The 21,925-nt window shown below is 39.7% G+C and overlaps 1 long non-coding RNA gene across 4 annotated transcripts in view; it reads left to right on the forward strand.

Annotated features, from left to right (window-relative positions):
• LOC141548782 (uncharacterized) overlaps positions 1–21,925 on the forward strand; it is a 90,445-nt gene that overhangs the window by 651 nt on the left and 67,869 nt on the right. For 2 of the 4 annotated variants that reach the window (XR_012484065.1, XR_012484066.1), the window contains exons 2-6: positions 461–562; positions 1,460–1,576; positions 10,416–12,839; positions 13,900–13,973; positions 14,867–14,968. This is a non-coding gene — a long non-coding RNA (uncharacterized LOC141548782). Of the gene's footprint in view, positions 1–460; positions 563–1,459; positions 1,577–10,415; positions 12,840–13,899; positions 13,974–14,866; positions 14,969–21,925 lie in introns of those variants that run through there. The other 2 variants (XR_012484063.1, XR_012484064.1) reach the window with 2 other exon arrangements.

Raw genomic sequence — 21,925 nt, forward strand, 5'->3', positions numbered from 1 at the left:
CAAAACACCTCACCTTTCACTATTTTTTCTCTTAAAAGTGTTTCTTTCTTCACTTTACATAAAGACGCTTTAAGACTTTCCTTTGGGTAAGAATTTAAGAAAGGATCTCTGCCCCTCCCTTCTCCACATGCTCTCTTTTGTATGCAGTCTTTTAATTAAATCACACACACACACACACACACACACACACACACACACACACACACACACACACACATATATAGTTGTTCTGGTTACAACTGGCTTCTGACGAAAAGGATGTTTCCATGTACCTTTCTGTGGAACAGAGAGGGGGATGGGTCCCTTAGTCTTTGAATTTAAAGAATTTACAGACTGAAAGAAGAGAGTGTTTTAATGCCGGTTTCTCTTCTGCTGTGGGATTTGGAGTATTTTGTCAGAAGCCTGTTGAGAGCTTGGGTTTTTTCCTCTGAAAATATTCTCTCCTTCCCTTTTGACCTAGGGGAGAATGATTCTTAATCCTGCAAGTGGGAATCCGTTTCCTCTACATCTTGCATATGCAACCACGCACAGAGATGTTTGCTACAAAGGTCTTTTTCCTCAGGTAAGTGTTTTGCCTCACATTTTCTCTGCGTTAGGACTTTGGGCAACTTTATAGAAGCAGGATTAATCGTTTATTTTCTGTGATTTTCTCTGTTGCTTGTCCTGTCATAATCTCTTTCCCCATCCATAGAAGTGAAAAGTATTTTTTTCTTTGCTCCTCTAATTTGCTATAGATTCCCTTTTTACATTTAATCATACATCCATTTGCAATTTAATGTGATAGTTGGTGTGAGGTTTTCATGAGCTAATAAATTTCTGACAAACTACTTTTTCCTTATCCTATTATTAAAAAATGAAATAGTGTGTCCTCCTCAGTCCCACCGCCTGCTCTCTTTGGATTTTTTATACACTAAGCTATTGTGTTTGATTTACTTATGTACATTGCACACATGATCATTTGCACTAATTAATGTTTCAATTTTCAAGAAATTCATATTATTTTCTGGATGCCTATGTATTGTACTGGGCATGATGTGAGAGAGAATCATCTTCCTGAATTCAAATCTGGTCTCAGCTACTTAGCAACGGTGGTACCCTCAGGAAGTCACTTAACTCTGTTTATCTCAGTTCCTGTTTGTCAAATGGGCTACAGAAAGAAATGGCAAAGCCTTCCAATGTCTTTGCCAAGAAAGTCTCAAATCATGTCAGAAAAAAGCATACGGGACTAAATAACAACAATTGGTTTCAAAATCTCTGATTTTTACTATAGTTGGAGATCTGTTCCTGATAATTACTAATCCTAAACCTTGCTTTCCTCCTTCCGTCCTTTCATTATATATTTGTAATTTAATAGATATTATTGATATTTTCTGTTTCTTACATCACCAGGGTATCCCATGGATTTTGCCCTCTCCCCGTGAGTGCCATGCCATGGAATAAATCTCATTTTTTGTTTTAGGGAGGAAAAGAAAATTAAGCCCCAGCTGTTTGATACATTTGGGAAAAGGTATGCACATCTGTAACACCTGTGGACCTTTCACCTCCTTGAAGAGGACAGGGGATCGTGTCTTCAAATGTATCCTTTTTAGTCTTCAACATTTTCTTACATGTATTTTCCATTTTTTGCTATGCTTTGCCATTATTTCCATTTAAATTGATTTTGTTTACCAGGTATATGTAGATGTATCTATAGATAGATAGATAGATATTCTGTCATAATATATATCGTTTCACAGAGATCTTTCTCTGCTTCTCTGTACCCAACACACTCTTCATTTCTTATAACAATATAGTAATATTCCACAACATTCGTTTCCTTGCCTTCTCTGGCCATTACCCACTTGAGAACATCTACTTTGTTTCCAGGTTACAGCTGTTACAAAAAGTGCTGTTATAAATATTTTGCTGGATGTAGGGACTGTTTTTTTTATTGGAACCTTCTCATGATGTAATGGATTATTTGTTTTAAAGACTTTGGATACTTTTTTTAAATTTAATTTTTATTTTATTTTATAATTATAACTTTTTTTTGACAGTACATATGCATGGGTAATGTTTTACAACATTATCCCCTGCACTTACTTCTGTTCAGATTTTCTCCCTTCCTCCCCCAACCCCCTCCCCCAGATGGCAGGCAGTCTTATACATGTTAAATATATTACAGTATATTCTAGATACAATATATGTGTGTGTAGAACCGAATTTCTTGTTGCACAGGAAGAATTGGATTCAGAAGGTAAAAATAACAGTTTACACTCATTTCCCAGTGTTCCTTTTCTGGATGTAGCTGATTCTGTCCATCATTAATCAATTGGAATTGGATTAGCTCTTCTCTATGTTGAAGAAATCCACTTCCATCAGCATACATCCTGGTACAGTATCATTGTTGAAGTGTATAATGATCTTCTGGTTCTGCTCGTTTCACTCCGCATCAGTTGATGTAAGTCTCTCCAAGCCTCTCTTTATTCATCCTGCTGGTCATTTCTTACAGAGCAATAATATTCCATAACATTCATATACCATAATTTACCCAACCATTCTCCAATTGATGGACATCCATTCATCTTCCAGCTTCTAGCCACTATGAAAAGGGCTGCCACAAACATTTTGGCACATATAGGTCCCTTTCCCTTTTTTAGTATTTCCTTGGGATATAAGCCCAGTAGTAGTATGGCTTGGTCAAAGGGTATGCACAGTTTGATATCTTTTTGGGCATAGTTCCAGATTGCTCTCCAGAATGGCCGGATTCTTTCATTACTCTACCAACAAAGCGTTAGTGTCCTTGTTTTCCCACAGCCCCTCCAACATTGCGCATTACCTTTCCCTTTCATTCTAGCCAATCTGACAGGTGTGTAGTGGTATTTCAGAGTTGTCTTAATTTGCATTTCTCTGATCAATGGTGATTTGGAACACTCTTTCACATAATTGGATATAGTTTCAATTTCATCATCTGAGAACTGTCTGTTCATATCCTTATCAATTGGAGAATGGTTTCTTTTCTTATAAATTAGGGTCAGTTCTCTATATATTTTGGAAATGAGGCCTTTATTAGAACCTTTAACTGTAAAAATATTTTCCCAATTGGTTACTTTCCTTCCAATCTTGTTTGCATTAGTTTTGTTTGTGCAGAAGCTTTTTAATTTACTGTAATCAAAATCTTCTATTTTGTGATCAATAATGATCTCTAGTTCTCCTCTAGTCATAAATTCCTTCCTCCTCCACAGGTCTGAGAGGTAGACTATCCTCTATTCCTCTAATCTATTTATGATCTCATTCTCTATGCCTAAATCATGGACCCATTTTGATCTTTTCTTGGTATATGGTGTTAAGTGTGGGTCCATATCTAATTTCTGCCATACTAATTTCCAGTTTTCCCAACAGTTTTTTTCAAATAATGAATTTTTATCCCAAATGTTGGTATCTTTGGGTTTGTCAAACACTAGATTTCTTTAGTTGTACCCTTTTTTGTCCTTTGTACCTAATCTGTTCCACTGATCGACTGGTCTATTTCTTAGCCAATACCAAATGGTTTTGGTGACTGCTGCTGTATAATATAGCTTTAGATCAGGTACGGCTAGACCACCTTCATCTGCCTTTTTTTTCATTGAGTCCCTTGAAATTCTCGACCTTTTATTCTTCCATATGAATTTTGTTATTTTTTCTAGGTCATTAAAATAGTAAGAACATAAATTCTAAACAAATATTTATCATAACCTTATATTGATAACAGTAAGGAATTTGTCTCCATAGGTTCATATCCAAGTATGTTTCATAAGTGAACATTATTTATACAAATCAGTTTGTTTTTAAAATACCCAATGCAAATATTATCATATACAGAATATCTAATTCCACATAAGAGAATTCAAGAAGTTAGCAGTTGAACTTTTAGAAATAAATCCTACTGAAATATGGATGGCATTCACAGAAACCCAGGCTAAGTTTGATTATTGCTCTTTCCCAACCTTTTCACTTCAAAGGGGCTAGCTTAGCTGGGTGTGTCCTAACAGCAGGGAAGCCCTATCAAGGTGGGTGGAGATAGATTACTTAATCTGTTTAGTGGAGTTTATGGAGAGGCAGTAACGGGACCCCAACTCCATAGCCTTCATTCCCTTTAGGCGTCCCTAAGAGAGAGATAGGACAAAAACTTTTATTTCGACAAAGCTGTGCCATGACGTCTCAATGAGAAATGCTTGGCTTGAGCATAGAGCTCCAGACAGCATCAATCAAGTCCCGGGAAATTGAGCTGTCCCATATCCTTGATAGAGTGTGGGGGGGTTTTGTGTTACCTCATGAACAGGAAGACTGAAATAGAGGCAAGAGCAATATTGGAGTAGGTCTCTAGAGAGATGACATAATCAGTGGAGACAGCATCTTGATAAGAGATTCCCATAGCTTGGGATGGGAGAAGCATTCTGCTATTCTGAAACATAAGATCTTATCAAGTATTCTGATAAAGAGACACAGGAGGTTTTGCAGAACTAAGAGGCAGGGAAACTGAGGCAGGACTGAGTCAGGGATAATTAGGATAACTGAGTCAGGACAATAATAAACAAACCAAACTAAAACTAGAAAGTGCAAGGACTTGTGGCAAGGACCAGTTTCTCCCCGATAACCCCAGAATTATTAGCATAGAACAGCATTCTTTATTCAGAGAGACACACAAGCCTCCCTGTTCAAATCTCTGCAGTTGAGGGGCATCTCAGCCAGGGATGAACAGTCTTTAGGTCTGTGGTCATTTGTGCATTTAACTCAGCTTCTGCTGCTGTGTAGTAGTGCTCAAGGCAGTTCTGCTGCCCTAAGAGAACACCCCAAGTCAGGGGCTCCAAGAGAGACACAAAAAATGAAGTTGAGGGCTTCATTCTCTCTCTCTTTCTCTCTCTCTCTCTCTCTCTCTCTCTCTCTCTCTCTCTCTCTCTCTCTCTCTCTCTCTCTCTCTCTTTCTCTCTCTCTCTCTCACTCTCTCTCTCTCTCTCTCTCTCTCTTTTTCTCTCTCTCTCTCTCTTTCTCTCACTCTCTCTCTCTCTCTCTCTCACTCTCTCTCTCTAGGGAGGACAGATTTCTGAGCAAATTATGCAATTATACCAAGACAGGCCACCCCAAACCATTAGAATATCGAAATGGTGAAATAATAATTAAGGAACTGGGGTAACAGGAGGGAGAAACAGATCAGAGAGACTGCCAGTCCTTGGACAGGTGTCTGAATTTTGGTTGTTTCTAAAGAATAATCCCAAAGACTGAATAAGGGATTTCAAAGTTAAAACATAACTCAGCAAATCATAGTCTAGCAAATTTTAAGCAAAGAGTAAAATAGTTTCCAATTCAGCCTGAACTTAATGAGATAATACATCAGTTTTTCCCAATTTCCTGACCGGCTGAAATCTCAGTTTTCTTCCTCCCCTGTTGATAGAAATTACCAGATCATGCGTAACAGACTAGTAAATTTCCTGAAATAGCAATAGTCAAACAGTTTTAGAAAGTCCCCCAGTTTTAACGAGTCTTTAAAAAGCAGGCCTATCTCAGAACCCTCTCTGGGGAAAGTGGGTGTGGAGAAATCCCATGTGGCCCCTCCCTACTCTGTTAGAAGAGGCAAGAGGAGGCGAAGGCAGCTAGCATTTACCTGAGGCTACAGGTACTTAATGCAGAGAATCCACCCATCCCTTTAGTGAGTAGGGTGTGGGGGCATTTGGAGCTTTTAGAAAGGTCAGACCCTAATTGGAGATACTGGACTCCTGAAAAGAAAGTTGGGGGTTGGTCGAGTAGAGAGAGATTGGAACTCTACACAGAATTCAGGTGTTAATTTAGCCATTCTCTTAAAAGACAGCTTGAAGGAGAATCTATTCTTATTCTATATCCCTGGACTGAAATGCCAGAAGTAGAGATCAGCTTAAGGAAACTGAGGCAGTAAAAGAGAACTGTCAGAACAGAGAAAGATTCTAGAGAGGCTCCAAATTAAAAGTAGTTATGGAGTGTTTTTTAAATAGTTTCAATCTCTCTCTTTAATTCACCCCTGCCTGCCTGCCGTCAGGATGGGGGGAAAAAAAGGAGAAATCAAAAGAAACTATTCTCACTCTCTTAACAATTAATTTGCCTGGATTCGGAACTTTGTTCCCCAGCCAAAACTACAAAGATTTCCTTTCTGAAGTTCTAGACTGGCCGGGACCAGAACTAGAAAGGGAACCTTTTAATTATTAGTGGGGCATAGAATGCCAAACAAGAAAAATGCACTAGGAGCTCCTGAGACAGAGAAAGGCTTGAGCAACTGCTCTCTGTCTAGGCTTTAGAGAGAGCAGGTAAGTATGCCCTGAGGCTTAGGGAAACAAAATGGGCGGTTTTAAAATCCTATATCCATCCTAGAGAGCATATTCTAATGCAGGATGACTAAATCAGGGAAACTGAGTCCTGTTTTAAAATGTATGGGACAAGCTAGTTTTCTGAGAGGGCTGGAAGCCTTTAAGAGCCAGGTAAAAGCTATGGGAGGGGTGTTCAGAATTGCGGCAAAGTACCTTTTTAAAAGTGAATAGGAGACTTTTCTAGAGATCTTGAAAAGAGTCCCCAAATCTTTCCACTGTACCCCAAGAAGGGGACAGGATGGGAGTATTTAAATGGCACGTTGCCAAGCCACATGGGAGAGGTTGGAAAAGAGACAGGATGGGGGAAGGGAAAGATGTTATCTTATCCAGTGCTTCTCTGGTGGCGAAGGTGAAGGCTCATGAGGTTGGGTAGAGACACATCTCCAAGTTCAAGTTCGCCCCGATCCAAACTTTTCCTCCTCGTGGCTACTACTACAGTGGAGTTCGAGAGGGGCTCAAACACAGATATCTCCTCCAGAAGAGATCAAGGAGACTGCTGACCTGGGACCCAAGAGGGATGGCCACTTGGTGGGGGGAGGGGTGAAGAAGAGACACTCCAGCCTGAGGGCAGGCTGATAAAGGGATTAGAAATTCCTTGGAAAAAAAGGTCTTTTGTCTCTAGAGACAGAGTTAGACAAAAGGAGGGCTTTTTTGCCTAAAATGCAAGTAGTCTCCATGAGAGACTTTGCTTGCAGCCCAAACCTTGTCTGGGTGCTGGCTGTTTTAGAGATAGAGTGAGAAGAGGGTAGGAACATAGATATTCTTCCTGGGAGCCACTCGAACTGCTAAGGACGAAGATTGGTTCTGAGAGACCTGGAAAGGTTAAGGTTAGTTTTCTGGGTAACAATTTTCGGGGTCCCCAGGAGGGCCACCAAATAATGACAGAAAGGAAAGGGGGAACACTGTTTGTCAGCGCATAGATAGTAAGATAATCCCATGAGGCGCAGTGTCCCCTGTAAATGAATTTACAGGCCCAAAAACCTAGACTGATAAATAAAAGGTTTATTGTAGAAATTTGGAAGTAAAGCTCAGTTAGAAAGACGCCAGGGCCAGAGGTGGCCGCTGGGCGGGCAGGAACCCTTACATGGTCGGAAGGATACCATGTGTTGGCGGGGAAGGCTCCTGCAACGAGAGAGCTCCACTTGTCTCTTTTATACCTAAAAGATTGTGGGCGGTACCCCCAAGTTCTTGGCGGGCTTTTCAGTTAGTTCAGATCAGGTGAGGGCTGGGGGAAGCTGAGCAGATAGTGGGGGCTGGGCCCGAATATTCAAAAGGGTGCTTTTGACCAGGATTTGTGAATCAAGGTCAGCCATGGGGGTTGGGAAGTCAGAGAGCAATATTAAAGGGACCTCAACCCCTATCAAGTTGAGAAGACAAGTAACATCATTATGCAGTTTATACCTATAGAATCATGCAAAAACACATTTTTTGGAAGTCATTCTTGGAAATCAAATGTAGACAAAACCCCAAGAAAAAAAGAAAGTAAAGAAAAAAGCATTTTTCATCTGCTTTCAGGCTCTACAGTACTTTGTCTAGGGATGGGCACCACTCTTTACCTTAAGTGCTGCAAAATAATTTTGGATCATAGCATTGCTGAGAATAGCTCAGTTATTCATAGTAGATCATCACAGAGCGTTGGTGCTATTGTATATAGAATTCTCCTGATTCTGCTTTTTTCACTTTGCATCAGTTTGAGAAAGTCCTTCCATGGCTTCTCTTATCCACAGATCTGACAGATACAATTTTCCTTGCTCACGTGACTTACTAATGATATTGATGAGGTCTTCAATATTGGGTATACTTTGCAGAAGACTTGAGAAACTTTATTCCCTGGGCAAGCAAGAATGGTGATCAGTTTAGCTCCATGGTCGCATCCTTTGAGGAGGTCATTTAGTCAGAAGTCCAGATCATGTCAGATCCCTGAGAGCTGACTTTTTCTATAGAGTTCTAGAGCAGTGTCATCATGCCATGCCCTGTCAGAAATTCCAGGCATTTCCTTGAGGTTAAAATTTTCCTATCAAATCTACTTATGATTTATGATTATGAAAAGGCTATTGCCTTTTTGGGGGCCTGTCTACCATGGCACTCTGACCCATGGTAACTTTCTCTTTATCCCTGCTCCATGTGATGAGGTAGTTCCCCTAATTCTACTATGCTTCTCAGCCCTATTTCTCCTTGCAGATAACTAACTCATGTGGCTATGTCCCTTTCAGGATGTATCCTGTTAGCAAAAGCCATGCCACAACCTCATGAGGTGCTCCCTTTCTCTTGGGCTTTAGATCTCTTTTCATTTGTATAAAGAGTTTTTTCTCATTGTTTTTACACAGTCACAGGATTGGACTTGCCAGGGAACCTCCCAAATATTTTCTATTCTTTTTATAGTTGTTTTTTTTTTTTTTTTAAACAGAACTTCTCTTTCTATCTCTTCCCACTAGGTCTTGTTGGTAGTAGAAATTCTGATGATTTACATGGGTTTATTTGGTATCCTGTAACTCCGCTAAAGTTGTCAATTGTTTCCCTGAGTTTTGGGGCTTGCTTACTTCTAGAGTGCTCTAAGTAAATCAGAAAACCATCTATGAATAGGGATAATTAATCTCCTCATTGCCTATTTTTTTCTTACAATTTCCTTTTCTTGTCCTGTTACTAAAGCTAGTAGTAATATAGTAGTAATATTAAATAATTGTAGTGATAATAAACAGCCTTCATTTACTCCTGGTCTAACTTAGTAGGTTTCAAGTTTATTCTTCTCAAAAATAAAGCTTGTTTTTAATTCTGAAAAGACGTTAGTCATCCTTTTAATAACTTTCTATTGGGTCCTGTGCTTTCTAGTGTTTTCCAATAAGAATGGGTATTGTATTTTGTCAAAAGCTTATTTTTTAAAATTTTATTTATTTATCTATCTATCTATCTATCTATTTATTTGTTTATTTATTTATTTATTTATTTATTTGTTTATTTATTTATTTATTTATTTTAATGTGTCTGTCGATATTATCTGATGATTTTTGTTGGTTTTGTTATTTGGACCGGCTTTCCTAACATTGAAACAGCCCTGTATTCTTAGTATAAATCCCACTGGTCATAGTGTATGCTCTCTTCCTATGATTTGATTTCAAATGTTTCATAGCTATTCATGAAGGCAATTTGTTTTTGTTCTCCCTTGTTTAGATATCAAAACTCTGTTTTTGTAATAAAAGGACTTTGGGAGGACACCTTCTTTCCCTCACATTTTAGGCAGTTTACATAGTATTGGAATGAATTGTTCCTTATACATTTGATAGAATTTAAATATAAAATCAACTGTTCCTTGAGATGCTATCTAAGGGAACTCACTTTTTTCTTTCTTCAATTTTATTTTTCAAGTTGGGGGTTATTTCAATATTCTCTTTCCTCTTCTATGAACATTTGCAGTTTTTTTTTTATTTTTAAAACACATTCATCTACTTCACATAGATATATAGGTTATTTGACATGTGATTATGCAAAAATCCCCCCTAATAATTACCTTACTTTTATATTCATTGCTTATGAATTCACCCTTTTCTCATTTTTCATTTCTTCTTCCTTTAGTTTAAATCAAATATCCAATGGCTTATCTACTTTGTTCTTGTTCTTGTTGTTTTTCCCTTTAAATCATCTCTTACTTTGATTATGTAATTAACTTTTCAGAACTTTCAGCATTATCCATATGTCCATTTTGGTATTTAGTTGGAGATTTTAAATTTATTCCTTTTCTAGTTGACTTTTTTAAAATTTCAGGTCCACATCTTTTATCTGCTGTTTCTTTCTTTGTTTCTTTTTAATTTTTCACTGTTGCTTCTTGGTTTTTTGAAGTAATGATTTATAGAAAGACCATTTCCTAAAATTCCTTGATGGCATTGCAACAATTTTCTTATGTTGTTTCATTGTTGCCATTCTCTTTAATAAAATGAGATGTTTGCTCTTTGACCCACTTAGTCTTTAGAAATGGATTATTTCCTTTTTGCTTAATTTTAATAGGTTTGCTTATCCATTTCTGAATGTCATTTTTATCACATTGTAATCTTTAAGAATGCATTGAAGATTTCTGTTTTTCCCCATTCGGTTGTAAGGTGCCATAAAACAAGGTGAGTTTTTGTAAGGGTCCCATGTACAATTGAGCAAACAGTTATATTTCTCTCTATTTCCATTCAATTTTATTCAAAGTTGAATCATATCTAAATTTTCTACATTTCTTTTCATCTACTTAACTTCTTTCTCATTTCATTTAAATGTAGATTTGCCTAATTCTGGGAGAGCAAAGTTGGAGTCACCCATTATTGTAATTAGAATATTTCCTGCTGTAATTATTTAACTTTTCCTTTAAGAAGGTGAAAGGTTTGTGATTTGCATATGTGTTTAGTATTGCCACCACATTGTTTTCCTATGATATTTTAAAGCAAAACATGCATTTTTCTTGCTTAGCTCTTTGAAGTAGGCCTCTTCTTGCTTTTGTTTTGTCTGACATCTTTCTTAATACTGGTTTTGATGAAGAGAAATTGAGGCTCTAAACCGAGATGGATCAGCTCTTTTTCTGCTAATCTGAATACCTCTCTCTCTCTCTCCTTCCCCAAAGTAACCAAGGGCAGGTCCGGATACAGAATTAATTCGCTATCAATGCTGTATCAAAACAAAGTGTGTATTGATAGTAAAGGGTTAGACAGGCCTTTGGCCTCTAGGAAGGCCAAACTGCCTAACAAGGGGACACCAGTTGGAGGGTACAAGGCAAGGATAAACCGAGCGCCAGGAGTACATTTTTAGAAATTTATTTTATACATAACCAGGGTCATAAAACAAAGTTTGCACAGAGATGTTATCCAAGGGGTTCTGGAGAGATTTGTAAATAAGACAAGAATTTCTCTTAATCATTTGTGTCTCAAGTTATCTCCTGTAACCTTTCCTCAGACAAGAATTTCCTGTTGATTATTTTTATCTTAGGCTATCTCTTTTTGACCTTTTCAGTTTGTCTTGATGTTTGTTCCTTGTCTCCACTGTAGCTTTTTACATTCATTTTTATTGCTAATTTTCCCAGCTTATTCATTTGACTTTACATATATGTTAAGGTTTTCTGTTTCCATAGTGGGAGTACTTTAGGAAATGCAATTTCTGAATCATCAGCCTTTTTCTTGGTGCTATTTTCACAACTAATTCTGCATTTCAGTGGTTGCAGGGTAACGTGATTTGGCTGAGGTTTGGTCACTGCTTTTCGTCTCTGTGCTATGACTCTTAGGAAGTAGCTCTGATCTCTTGAGACTGCAATGGGTACAGGTACATATGGTCCCTGCTACCTTACAACCGTTGAGGTTCAAAAGGAGCCCCTAAAAGTTTGGGGTGGTAGACGAGGGTAGCGAGATGTATCAAAAGTGTTTGGTGGCTTGGAACCATCTCCAAGTCAAGGCCCAAAGTTTATTGTAATTGTAATGGCAATTAAAGCAGATTAAGTTCCAAAAGGATTTTATCCAAGAACCAGGAGCAAGAAGATACATTTATAGGAATAGAGAGAGAGATCTGGTGCTTCTTATCACTGCTGTGCTGATTTTATTATGCACCTCGATACTGAATTTTGTTACTTGTCTGGTATGCATTTCAATATTGAATTTTATGGTTTAGAAGTGGAAACTGAAGAGTAGTCTGGAATGCACCTCACCATTTGTCTCAGAAACCTTGTCATCTCTGACCAACAGATCGTTATCTGGCAGCCAGCATGGCATGGATGTACAGCACTGCCAAGGCCTAGTGGCCTCAGGGCTTCTGCCACATTTCTCCGGAAGCTGTATTCTGTCACAACCTCAAGCAATTCTGGTCCTCAGGGCCCCTGATCCTGGTGATCACAAAGGATACAGTTCCTCCAGATGCTTGTACCTTCTTGCCCCACAGTACTCTTCCCTAGGACTGGGACCCCGCTGTGTGTAGGAGCCAGTGGGTGCCAAACAGCTTCCAGTGTTTCATCCGGAGCTGCTACTGGGGTCAAATCTCCTTTTGACAAATGGCCAGGTCCCCTTACTGTCTCTGGCTTCTGAGCTCCAGAAGGATCTGTAGCTTCTGCTGTCACCACTTTGTCCCATGAATGGCATTTCATCCACATGGGCTGCAGGGCACCCTCAGCGCCCGGGTTCGAGACGTCTTCTTCCAGCCTCGGACGGGGTCTTGGGCTAGACGTGTATCCCACCTTGATCTTTTCTTGTGTCTCCACTTAAGAATTGGATATGAGCCGTGAATTTAAAGGGGAGTTGGGAGAGAGCTTGGCTTTGTGCTTCCTGTACTGTGCCAGGAGCCAATGACTTCTTCAATCGCCCTGCTGATGCTTTGAGCCTTCAGGAGATACAGGAATGAATGAAAGGGCAATGCACGACGTCCCTTGAGCGGGAGCATTTCCCTGGCTGTCCCCGCCACCTTCCATGTTCTGGCCCTTCATCACCCCTTCTTGGCTTCCTTGGCATCCTTCACACCCCAGAGAAGATTCCTCTTGTACGTAAGTCTTCCCTGACCCCCTAATTCTAGCCCCTTCCCCTGCTTATTCCTTCCTGGACATAGAAAGTGGTGTGCAGCTCATTTCCCCCACAACTGAGCTCCTTTGGCACAGAGACGGCCTTTTGCCTTTCTTTCTGTTTCCAGCATTGACTTCGCTCAGTGCCTGACACTTGCTCCCAGAATTGTATTGACTGACTATTCTGGACCCGGTTTTCCCGAATAGGTTTAGGGGGAAATGGATGAAGTCACGTGGCAGAGGAGACTGGGCCAGAAAGGCGGGTGTGGCACCCTGTGTCCAGGCTCTGGAAGGTTTCCCTGGCCTAGAATTCAGTGCAGAGGACACAAGCATGAATAGGGGGCGGGTGCGCATGCGTGCCTTGGTGGCCCTCTGTGCCTTCCTGCTCTCTGATCTCAGGCCTGGACAAAAGAGCCGATGCCGCCCTTCGCCCAGACCCCCTGCCCTGTCCCCCTCCTCCCGCTCCCCCCCCCTTCTGCTTCTGCTCTGGGGGCTCTCAGGAATCCAAGTCCCGTCCAAGGCCTGGGCTTCGCAGCTGCTGCCGAGCTTTTGTGCTCTTCCTTTCAGGGGAGCCCGGGCCCCTCCTTGACCTCCGCCTCCTGTTCTCCCCCAACCAGTTTCCGTAAAAGAGCCGCCCCCCCCTCCCCAAGCCGCGCTCAGCGGCCGTCCCGCTCCCAGCCCCGCAGCCCGGCCCGGGACCCAGGACCCTGGTCAGCGCCGGGCCCTCCGGGTGGGAGAGGCGCTGCGGCCCCCCCCTAGCGGGGCTGGGTGAGGAGGGCCCAGAGTAACCACATGGGGGGGGCTCCCAAGAGCTCCGGGCTAATGTCCCAGCGCCCCCTCCCCTCTCCTGAACCCCGCTCTCTCCCCCCTGCCCCCGATCTGGGAGGAGCCTAGCCCCCCGCAGGTGACGTCACAGGGCCGCCCCTTCCCACCCTCCGTTCAATGCCAGTCTCCTTTGTCTGGAGGTGAGGATGTGCCGGGGCCGGGGCGGCGGGGGGGTCTGTGCGCCCCTCACTCAGGCCCTGCCTCTCCGCCTCACAGCGACCCCTCCGTCCCCCGTCTTACCCTCGTCCTCCGGACGGACCGAGCCGAGGGTCCTGAGCGCCTAAGCCGCAGTGAGTGAGGGGGCCCCCTCCCTGCTCCCGCCGCAGCCCCTCCCTTTGTCCTCTCCCATCCCAGCCCTTCCCTGAAGCCCCCTCCTCCCCGCCCGGCTTTCCTTCCTGCCCGGTAGGTGTGGGGGAGGGCGGCTACAAGGCCCGGGAGCATCTGCACCTTTGTGTGGGAAGCTGGGGTGCGGCGGAGGCCGGCTGCGGGCCCCCTCTGGGGACCCTCCCTCTCCCCGGTCTCCGATGGACGCTTCCACCTCTTGTTCCCAGTCCCTGCAGGCCCAGGCCTGGCCGGAGGCTCGGAACTCGGACAACCCGGGGGATCGGGGCTTTCCACTCCATCCTTTTGTCCTGTCTGACCTCGGGGATCAAAGGGCACGGAAAGGTTTGCGGCCGCAGGCAGAGCTTAACGTCCTAAAATCCAAGCTAAAATATGGAGTCCTCAGAAAAAGAGGGAGGGGTGATCTTATTCCTCAGGATCTCTCCCTTTATAGAATAATTCGCCTTTAACATCTTTTCTCTTAAAAGTGTTTCTTTCTTCACTTTACATAAAGACGCTTTAAGACTTTCCTTTCGGAAGAATTTAAGAAAGGATCTCTGCCCCTCCCTTCTCCAGGTCCCCTCTTTTGTATGCAGGCTTTGAATTAAATGGCATTTTGTTGTTGTAGTCCTTCTGGTTTCTACTGGCTTCTGATGAAAGGGATGTTTCCATGCACCTTTTCTGTGGAACAAAGAGGGGGATGGGTCCCTTAGCCTTTGAATATAAATGGTTTCCCGGCTGAGAGAAGAGAATTGTTTTAATGCGGCCTTCTCTCCTGATGAGGGCTTTGAGAGTGTTCTGTCATTAGGGTATTGAAAGCTTGGGTTTCTTCCCCTGAACATTTTCCGTACTTTTGACCTAGGGGAGAAGGATTCTTGATCCTGCAAGTGGGAATCCGTTTCTTCTCCATCTTGCATAGGCAGCCCCCCTCCGAGATTTTTGCTACAAACGTCTGTTTCCTCAGGTAAGTGTTTTGCTTCCTATTTTCTCGGCATTAGGACTTTGGGCAACTTTATAGAAGCAGAATGAACCTGTCATTTCCTGTGATTTTCTCTGTTCCTTGTTCTGTCACGATCTCTTTCCCTATCCATAGATGTGAAAAGTAACTTCCTCTTTGCTCCTCTAAATTGTTATAGATTTTTACCTCTAATCCATATACCCATTTGTAATTTAATGCCACAGTTGGTGTTCATAAGCTATCAAACTTCTGGCAAACTGCCTTTTCCGTATCCCATTATTAAAAATGAAATAGTGTGTCCTCCCCAGTCCCACTGCCGGCTCTCTTTGGATTTCTTATTCACTAAGTAATTTTATTTTATTTACTTATGTAAGTTGCACACATGGTCTTTTGCAGAGATTGATGTTTCAGTTTTAAAGAAGTTCATATTATTTTTTAGGCGCCTATGTATTTTCCCCAGGGCAAGAAATCAGAGCCAGTCATCTTCCTGAGTTCAGATCTGGCCTCAGCTACTTACTAACGGTGGTACCCTCAGAAAGTCATTTTGTTGGAGTCCAGCTCCTGTAGTGAGATGAGGATGTGACAACTTACCGGGGCCAGGCGGAGAAGTCCCGATTATGGACTCTTCGAAGTATATTGGTCAGAGAGACAAATGTATATGCCTCAAATGCTCATAGGTTTGATACGAAGTGCACTCTTTTAAAATTCCTACAGCCTAACAAAATCTCCTATGGTGTAAATGATTAAGGCCTGGATCTTGAGTACTTAGACAGAGATGTAAATAGTTGAGATATGCATCAGTATAAAGTTTATTATACCATTGTCTCAGGTATCTTTCTCCCAAATACCTTTAGTCTCCTGGTGGACATTCTTTCCTGTCCTAAGTTCAAAGATGTAGCTTTTAATCCAAAGAGGAGTGTTTACAGTTTGCTTCAGCCTCTACATTATTAATTTATTATATTGACAAGCAGTCTCTGCTATTTCAATAAGGGAGTTTTGGTAAGCCAAGTTATTGTAAGACTCAAAACCTGAAATTGAGTCTTACCTCCTAGTCCTCTACAATTCTTCCCTTTTTCAATTAAAAATGAAGTCTATGGACTTCAGTTCTCATAGTTGAGAATGATTGCAGAACATACTTGACAGCACATGGGGCTAAGCCAATCAGTAGCAAAATAAAACATGTGAGAGGAACAAAATGCAAAGCATAGAGGTCATATTATTTACAGTATTTACCTTTTTGATCACTCAAATATTTGGTTTATCATTAACATTTATCATTTAACATTATCAGGATCAATTCCCTGGACACTCCTTCTTGCCATGTTTGTTCCTAAAAAGTTTGGAATCGAGATTCCAAATTGCTCACATGATTCCATGTAGATGATTGTTCCACTAAGTTTAATTCTTGTTTGAACTCATAATCTACATTAATTTTTCTAAAAGCTCATGATACACTTTTTGCTAATTTTTCTGCGAATTGAGCAATCTGAACAGTTTTGGTAAGAATTGTAGCTGAAACAGCAAGTGTTGTTAATAGTTGATATGTCTGCTAGAATTCCATCAGTAAATAATCCCACAAATCTTTTCTACTACTACTGCTTTCTATTTTTCTTTAATGTTGTCTCAAACATGTTCACCTGCTGACCTATACCAATTGTCATTAATCTTATTAGACATTATCACATAGAATGGATGTTCCATAATAACAACCCTAGGTATTGAATTTAACAAACAATTGAATAGAAGTAAGACATTGGGCTAAAATACAATTGTAACATTTTACAATATATCCTTCTAACACATTCATGATTTGGATTCTAGTACCATTCATTAAAGTAGTATCTGCAGTTAGAAAAACCTGTGGCTGTTTTAAAATATGCTGTACAGTATATCTCTGAGAGGCTTGAAAACATCATGGAATCCTTTATCTGAGATGTGAAAAATTGTGCCCTTCTAAATCCCAAATACAGGAGATTCATCCAGAGACTGAATAATTTGTGGTTCATTCACCAATCATTTCTAATTCCCCCCTTTAAACCCCTTTTGGGGCTCAAAGTCCTCTTGATGAGGAGTAAACTGAGGTTCTAAACCGAGATGGGTCAGTTCCTTTTCTCTCTCTCCTTCCTTCCCCAAAGTAACCAAGGGCGGGGTCGGCAGCAAATGAATTTGCTACTTAATGCTGTATGGAAACAAAGTCTTTATTGATAGTAAAGGGATAGACAGGCATTTGGCCTTCAGGAAGACCCAAACTGCCTGAAAGGGGACGTCAGTTGACGGGCATTTGGCTGGTATATACCAAATGCAAAGATTTCATTTTTCAGCCTTCCTTATATACATACATGATGACTAGAGTCATCAAAACAATGTTTGCACAGAGATGTTATCAAGAGGTTCCGGAGATATTTGTCAATAATACAAGGATTCTCTGTTGTAAATAAGACAAACATTCTCTATTGCTATCTCCTTCAGTCTCTCCCCAGAAAGGAATTTCAGATATTTAGAATGGGGGCTGAACACCAAAACTAGCCCAAAGGAAGTTGGAGATTAAACAAGAAATACCAGAGGGGGCTACCGCCCCCAACACTCTGGGTGCCAGGGGGATGATCTCATCTTCTGAAACTGCTTCCTGCTGAGAATGGGTGTAGATTTGAGTCACTTGCAGGGTCCCATCGTTTTATGGAGCGGGTGGCAAGGTGGAGCTGTCTGAAGTGTCCAAAGGCTGATTTAATTCCTTGAAGCTGGCCAAAGCAGCTGTAGCTGACCCAGATCTAGAATACAAAACCATTCTAACACATACAGGTTAGCATGATCTGAGATAAAAAGACAAGTCCACAAAGACTTCTATAAGATATACAAAGACCAATGTAGTTTGAGCACCAATGTTCAGGCAATGAAATATATTTGTATCACAGGACATAGGGTATGTACCAATCTTACAGATGTTTCAGTTGTTGTTTCAAATGAACAATAAGATAACAGTTCATTCTTATGGACAATCATGTTAATTGTTCTTACATTATTTCAGAAACCTATAATTTATTTCACCAAATATCTATGTATGTTTAACAAATAGACGACTAGGCCAAATACTCACTCATCAAATTGCTTAGGATATATTGACTATATATTTTCATATTGAAAACAATAAGATATTATATACTTGAATTTGTGTTGACTATTTGCTTTTATCATAGGAATTTGTCATAAAAGGAAAATGTGGAGGTATGATAATATCATCAAAAGTCATTCTTCAGACCTCAGTCTGAGAGCACACCCGTGACCACATAAAATTTAGTTTAGATGGATACCCAATTCTAATAGCTTTACTTTATCAGATTCAGGAATGATCAAATATGAAACAAAGAAACGGAATTGGGAAACTGAGTCAGAAAGATTTCACTTAGAGCAAAAGCTCCCAACTCTTCTCCTATGAGGCTCCTATTTGTTCAGGGTCACATTTCTCTGAGTAGCTTGTGAAATTTCTCTCCAGTGGTAGGTTACTGTCTTCATGATCAGACAATCAAATTCAAATTCAAAACTCAGAAATAATGTATCAGTTACTGTCCCAAGAGATTTCATTTCCCATATCAAATTCTACTAACTGCAACTTAAGGCCACATAAATTCTCTCTTTTACCAAAGTTCACCAAAAGTTTACCAAACTTAAACACATAAAACATTGTTTGATTTATTTCATATGTTAAACATCCTGGTGTAAAGGATTGATCAATAAATGAACTTACAGGATTTTTATATATAATTTCCTTATTATATATGTTACTGTATCTCTTAAACAGGCTCATTTTTCGGGGCTGATGACCTTATCTATCTTGAATGTTTAAGAAAACTGACAAGCTTAGAAACAAAACTTTGGGCAGGGGTCCCAGGGAAGGAGCTGAGCTGTTTGTTGCCCAGCCCCCACCCTTCATCCTGTTTTGATGGGCTATACTGTATATAGCAATTATCAGATTTAGATTTGACATGATGGCAATAGCTCCAAATAACTTAGTTAACAATTTTTAAATTCTTTTCTGAGAATAACCATATCTATATGTAGATACACATCTGTACACACGCACACCATATATATGGGATTTATATGACTTTTGTTCATGAAGTTTCCTAACTATCAATCAAATGTTCTGGACAAATTGAATTTCCATTTTGAATATATTCCAGTTTAAGACAAGTCATTTTTCCTTGGTGAGCCAGGAAAGAGTTAAGATTTATTTATTTGTTTGTTTGTTTGTTTGTTTGTTTATTTATTTGGTGTGGCTGGGCCTTGTGAAGTCTGATTCTAAATAATTCAAAAGCAGGATGATTTTTGACAGTTTTTAAGTTAGCTGTGAACTGCTTTTCTGTTTTCTTAAATATAAGTTAACATATTAGACAAGTTAGGAAATAATCAAAAGGATGACTATAATCCCATCAGCAATCCCTCCAGAATCTCACTCCCACCTGGAGTGGGAGATTACTCCAGACAAGATAGGATTCAAAGAAAAATTAGTAAAAACTGCTATTTTCCTAATTATTGTTTTTGATTAATTTCCAAATTCCATAATCCATATCTCCAAATTTTGAGACTTTTACTAAGGCTTTTTGAGAAATTTTGAGAATCTGTTTAAGATATTATTTTAATTTTATTTTCTAATCACTTTTTCTGTGTATTTTTTCAACCTTTTGGCCAGAGGTTTTAAAATCACAGAAAAAAGAATAGGCCCTTTTTTTTCAGGAAGTTTTTCTGCGTACAAAGTAGCACAGTGGTTTTTTTTTTTCTTGGATGGTTGCCTATGTCTTTTTTATATAACAAAATCTAGCTCAGACACACATATGGCATGGACATTCTGCACAGAAATAAGCATAGACACAAACAAAAATGACACAGAAAAGAATTATCCCAACTTTGTATAACACCATAAACTTGGAAAAAAACAAACAAACAAACAAACATCTTATCCAGTTATTATCACTTGGGGAAGCATCAACCATTCTTTTACACACTCATACACGCGAAAATTACTGTTAAGAAATTTTTTAACCAACAGAATGTTCAGGACTTGGGCTGTTTCAAAAAACAGAAAAATCTGCTATCTGAAAAATAATTAAGATGATCTTGAGTGGTATATGGTGTAATAATAATTGCATATAACTCCTGTGTATTTTCAAGTGAACGATTAAAAACATATTTAGTAATAGTGTTCAAAGACAAGGGTAGGGAGACATCTTGAATGAAGTGTTCATTATTATTTTTATGCTAAGGAGGGTTTTTACAGAAAAAAAAAAGAGACTTTTTAGATAAGCAAAAAAAAAAAGGTATGGTATTCCTGGGTCATCTTCAATTTAGGGCTCTTTTCAAGCTTTGCCTCTCAAACCCATCTTTCCAGGGGATTTAAGGCACAATCTACAGTCCCAATAGAGGGAATGCATGTACAAAGAGGCTAACTTTGGTTAGTCAGTTATGGAAATACCCATGTTTAGTCACGAATTGTAAAATTAGTAGCTAAAACTATTATCAATTTGACCGTAGTGCCTATTCAATAGAACTTGCCAATCATTAAGGCTCCTTGAATCAGTATCACCCCCATCTGAGGGCAAACAGAAAAGCCCTTCTGAGACTGGATAGCCAAATACAGCCAAGCTGTCCCAGTAACAAGAATTTCTTTGCTCCTCCCACTGCTTGCAACTGATCCCAGCTTAGTTGGCAAGATTTCTTTTAGAATTTGGATTAGGATATCTTTGTAAAATTTGAAATAATTTTTTTCAATTCATGTGTTCCCAATTTCAAATACAATTTTATCCAATTAATATCCCTCACTAATTCCTGGTAATCATTTAGGGTAACCAAATTATCCCCTCCAATTTCCATTTTAGAATTGGCCAAAAATCAGTGACAGGTTGCATCCAGAATAGCTCCATTCTGCTGCTATCCAAAACCTTCACCACCCCCAATTTTTTATTTTTATATACATATTTTTAAATTTTTATTTTTGTGCTTTTCCTACTTTTGTAAGGTATTAATAATACTGTGCTATTTTTATCCCCCTCTGTATTTAAGAAAAATTTTCCTGGTGAGAAGAAGTAAAGCAAAGATATATTTTCTTAAAAATTCAAAATAACTTTAAACCTTGGCAATGCTTGTAAACTACATATTTGCTTAGAAATTCAAAATAACTTTAAACCTTGGCAATGCTTGTAAACTACATATTTTCTTAAAAATTCAAAATAACTTTAAACCTTGGCAATGCTTGTAAACTGCATTTTAAAATAAGCCCTAGCATATCAGAAAGAAGTGGACTCCAGTGGGTCTCTATTGGGGAGAAAATATGGTTCCTGTTCATAATTAAAGTATCTATGAGAATTTGACAAAAAAATTTAAATATTAAGTTTTTCTGATTTTTAAGCAGTCCCTTCAAAGGTGGAAGTAAGATATTTTGATTTTCCCACAGCTAATGCTCCCTTAAATTAGCATTAGCTTTTTTTAAAGGCAGGTTGTTTCAATTGAGTTTTAAAATAGCTCCCTTTACTGATTAAAAAAAAAAAAAAACTGGCTAGCATCTTTTAATTTAAATTGAATTATTTAGATCAGGAGCCAGAAAGACTATTTGTTTTTCGAAAGGAACAGCCCTTTCTCTTCCTTTTAGTGCTTTTAAAGTGTTTCCTGAACTAGTTCCCTAGATATAAGAATTTGACTTTTCTTCGGGTCTGTGTCTATGAGAGATATCCCAGCAGGAAGCCTAGGGGAGGGGAAAAGGTGCTACTTCTTTCCATCTTCAAGCATTTAGACTTCGTAGTCTCTGCCCTCCTGTCTTCCTCCAAGGTATTGATAAAAGAATGTACTTTAAGGATTTAAGGGATCTGTCTCTGAGAGTGGGAGAAACACACCAAAATAGAGATTACAGAAATTGGAAGATCTCCCAGTCCTTTTCCTTTTAATTAACTGACACCTTCAGATAGTATTCTCAGT

Source organism: Sminthopsis crassicaudata, chromosome X (assembly GCF_048593235.1).
Source record: "Sminthopsis crassicaudata isolate SCR6 chromosome X, ASM4859323v1, whole genome shotgun sequence".
Taxonomy (NCBI): domain Eukaryota; kingdom Metazoa; phylum Chordata; class Mammalia; order Dasyuromorphia; family Dasyuridae; genus Sminthopsis; species Sminthopsis crassicaudata.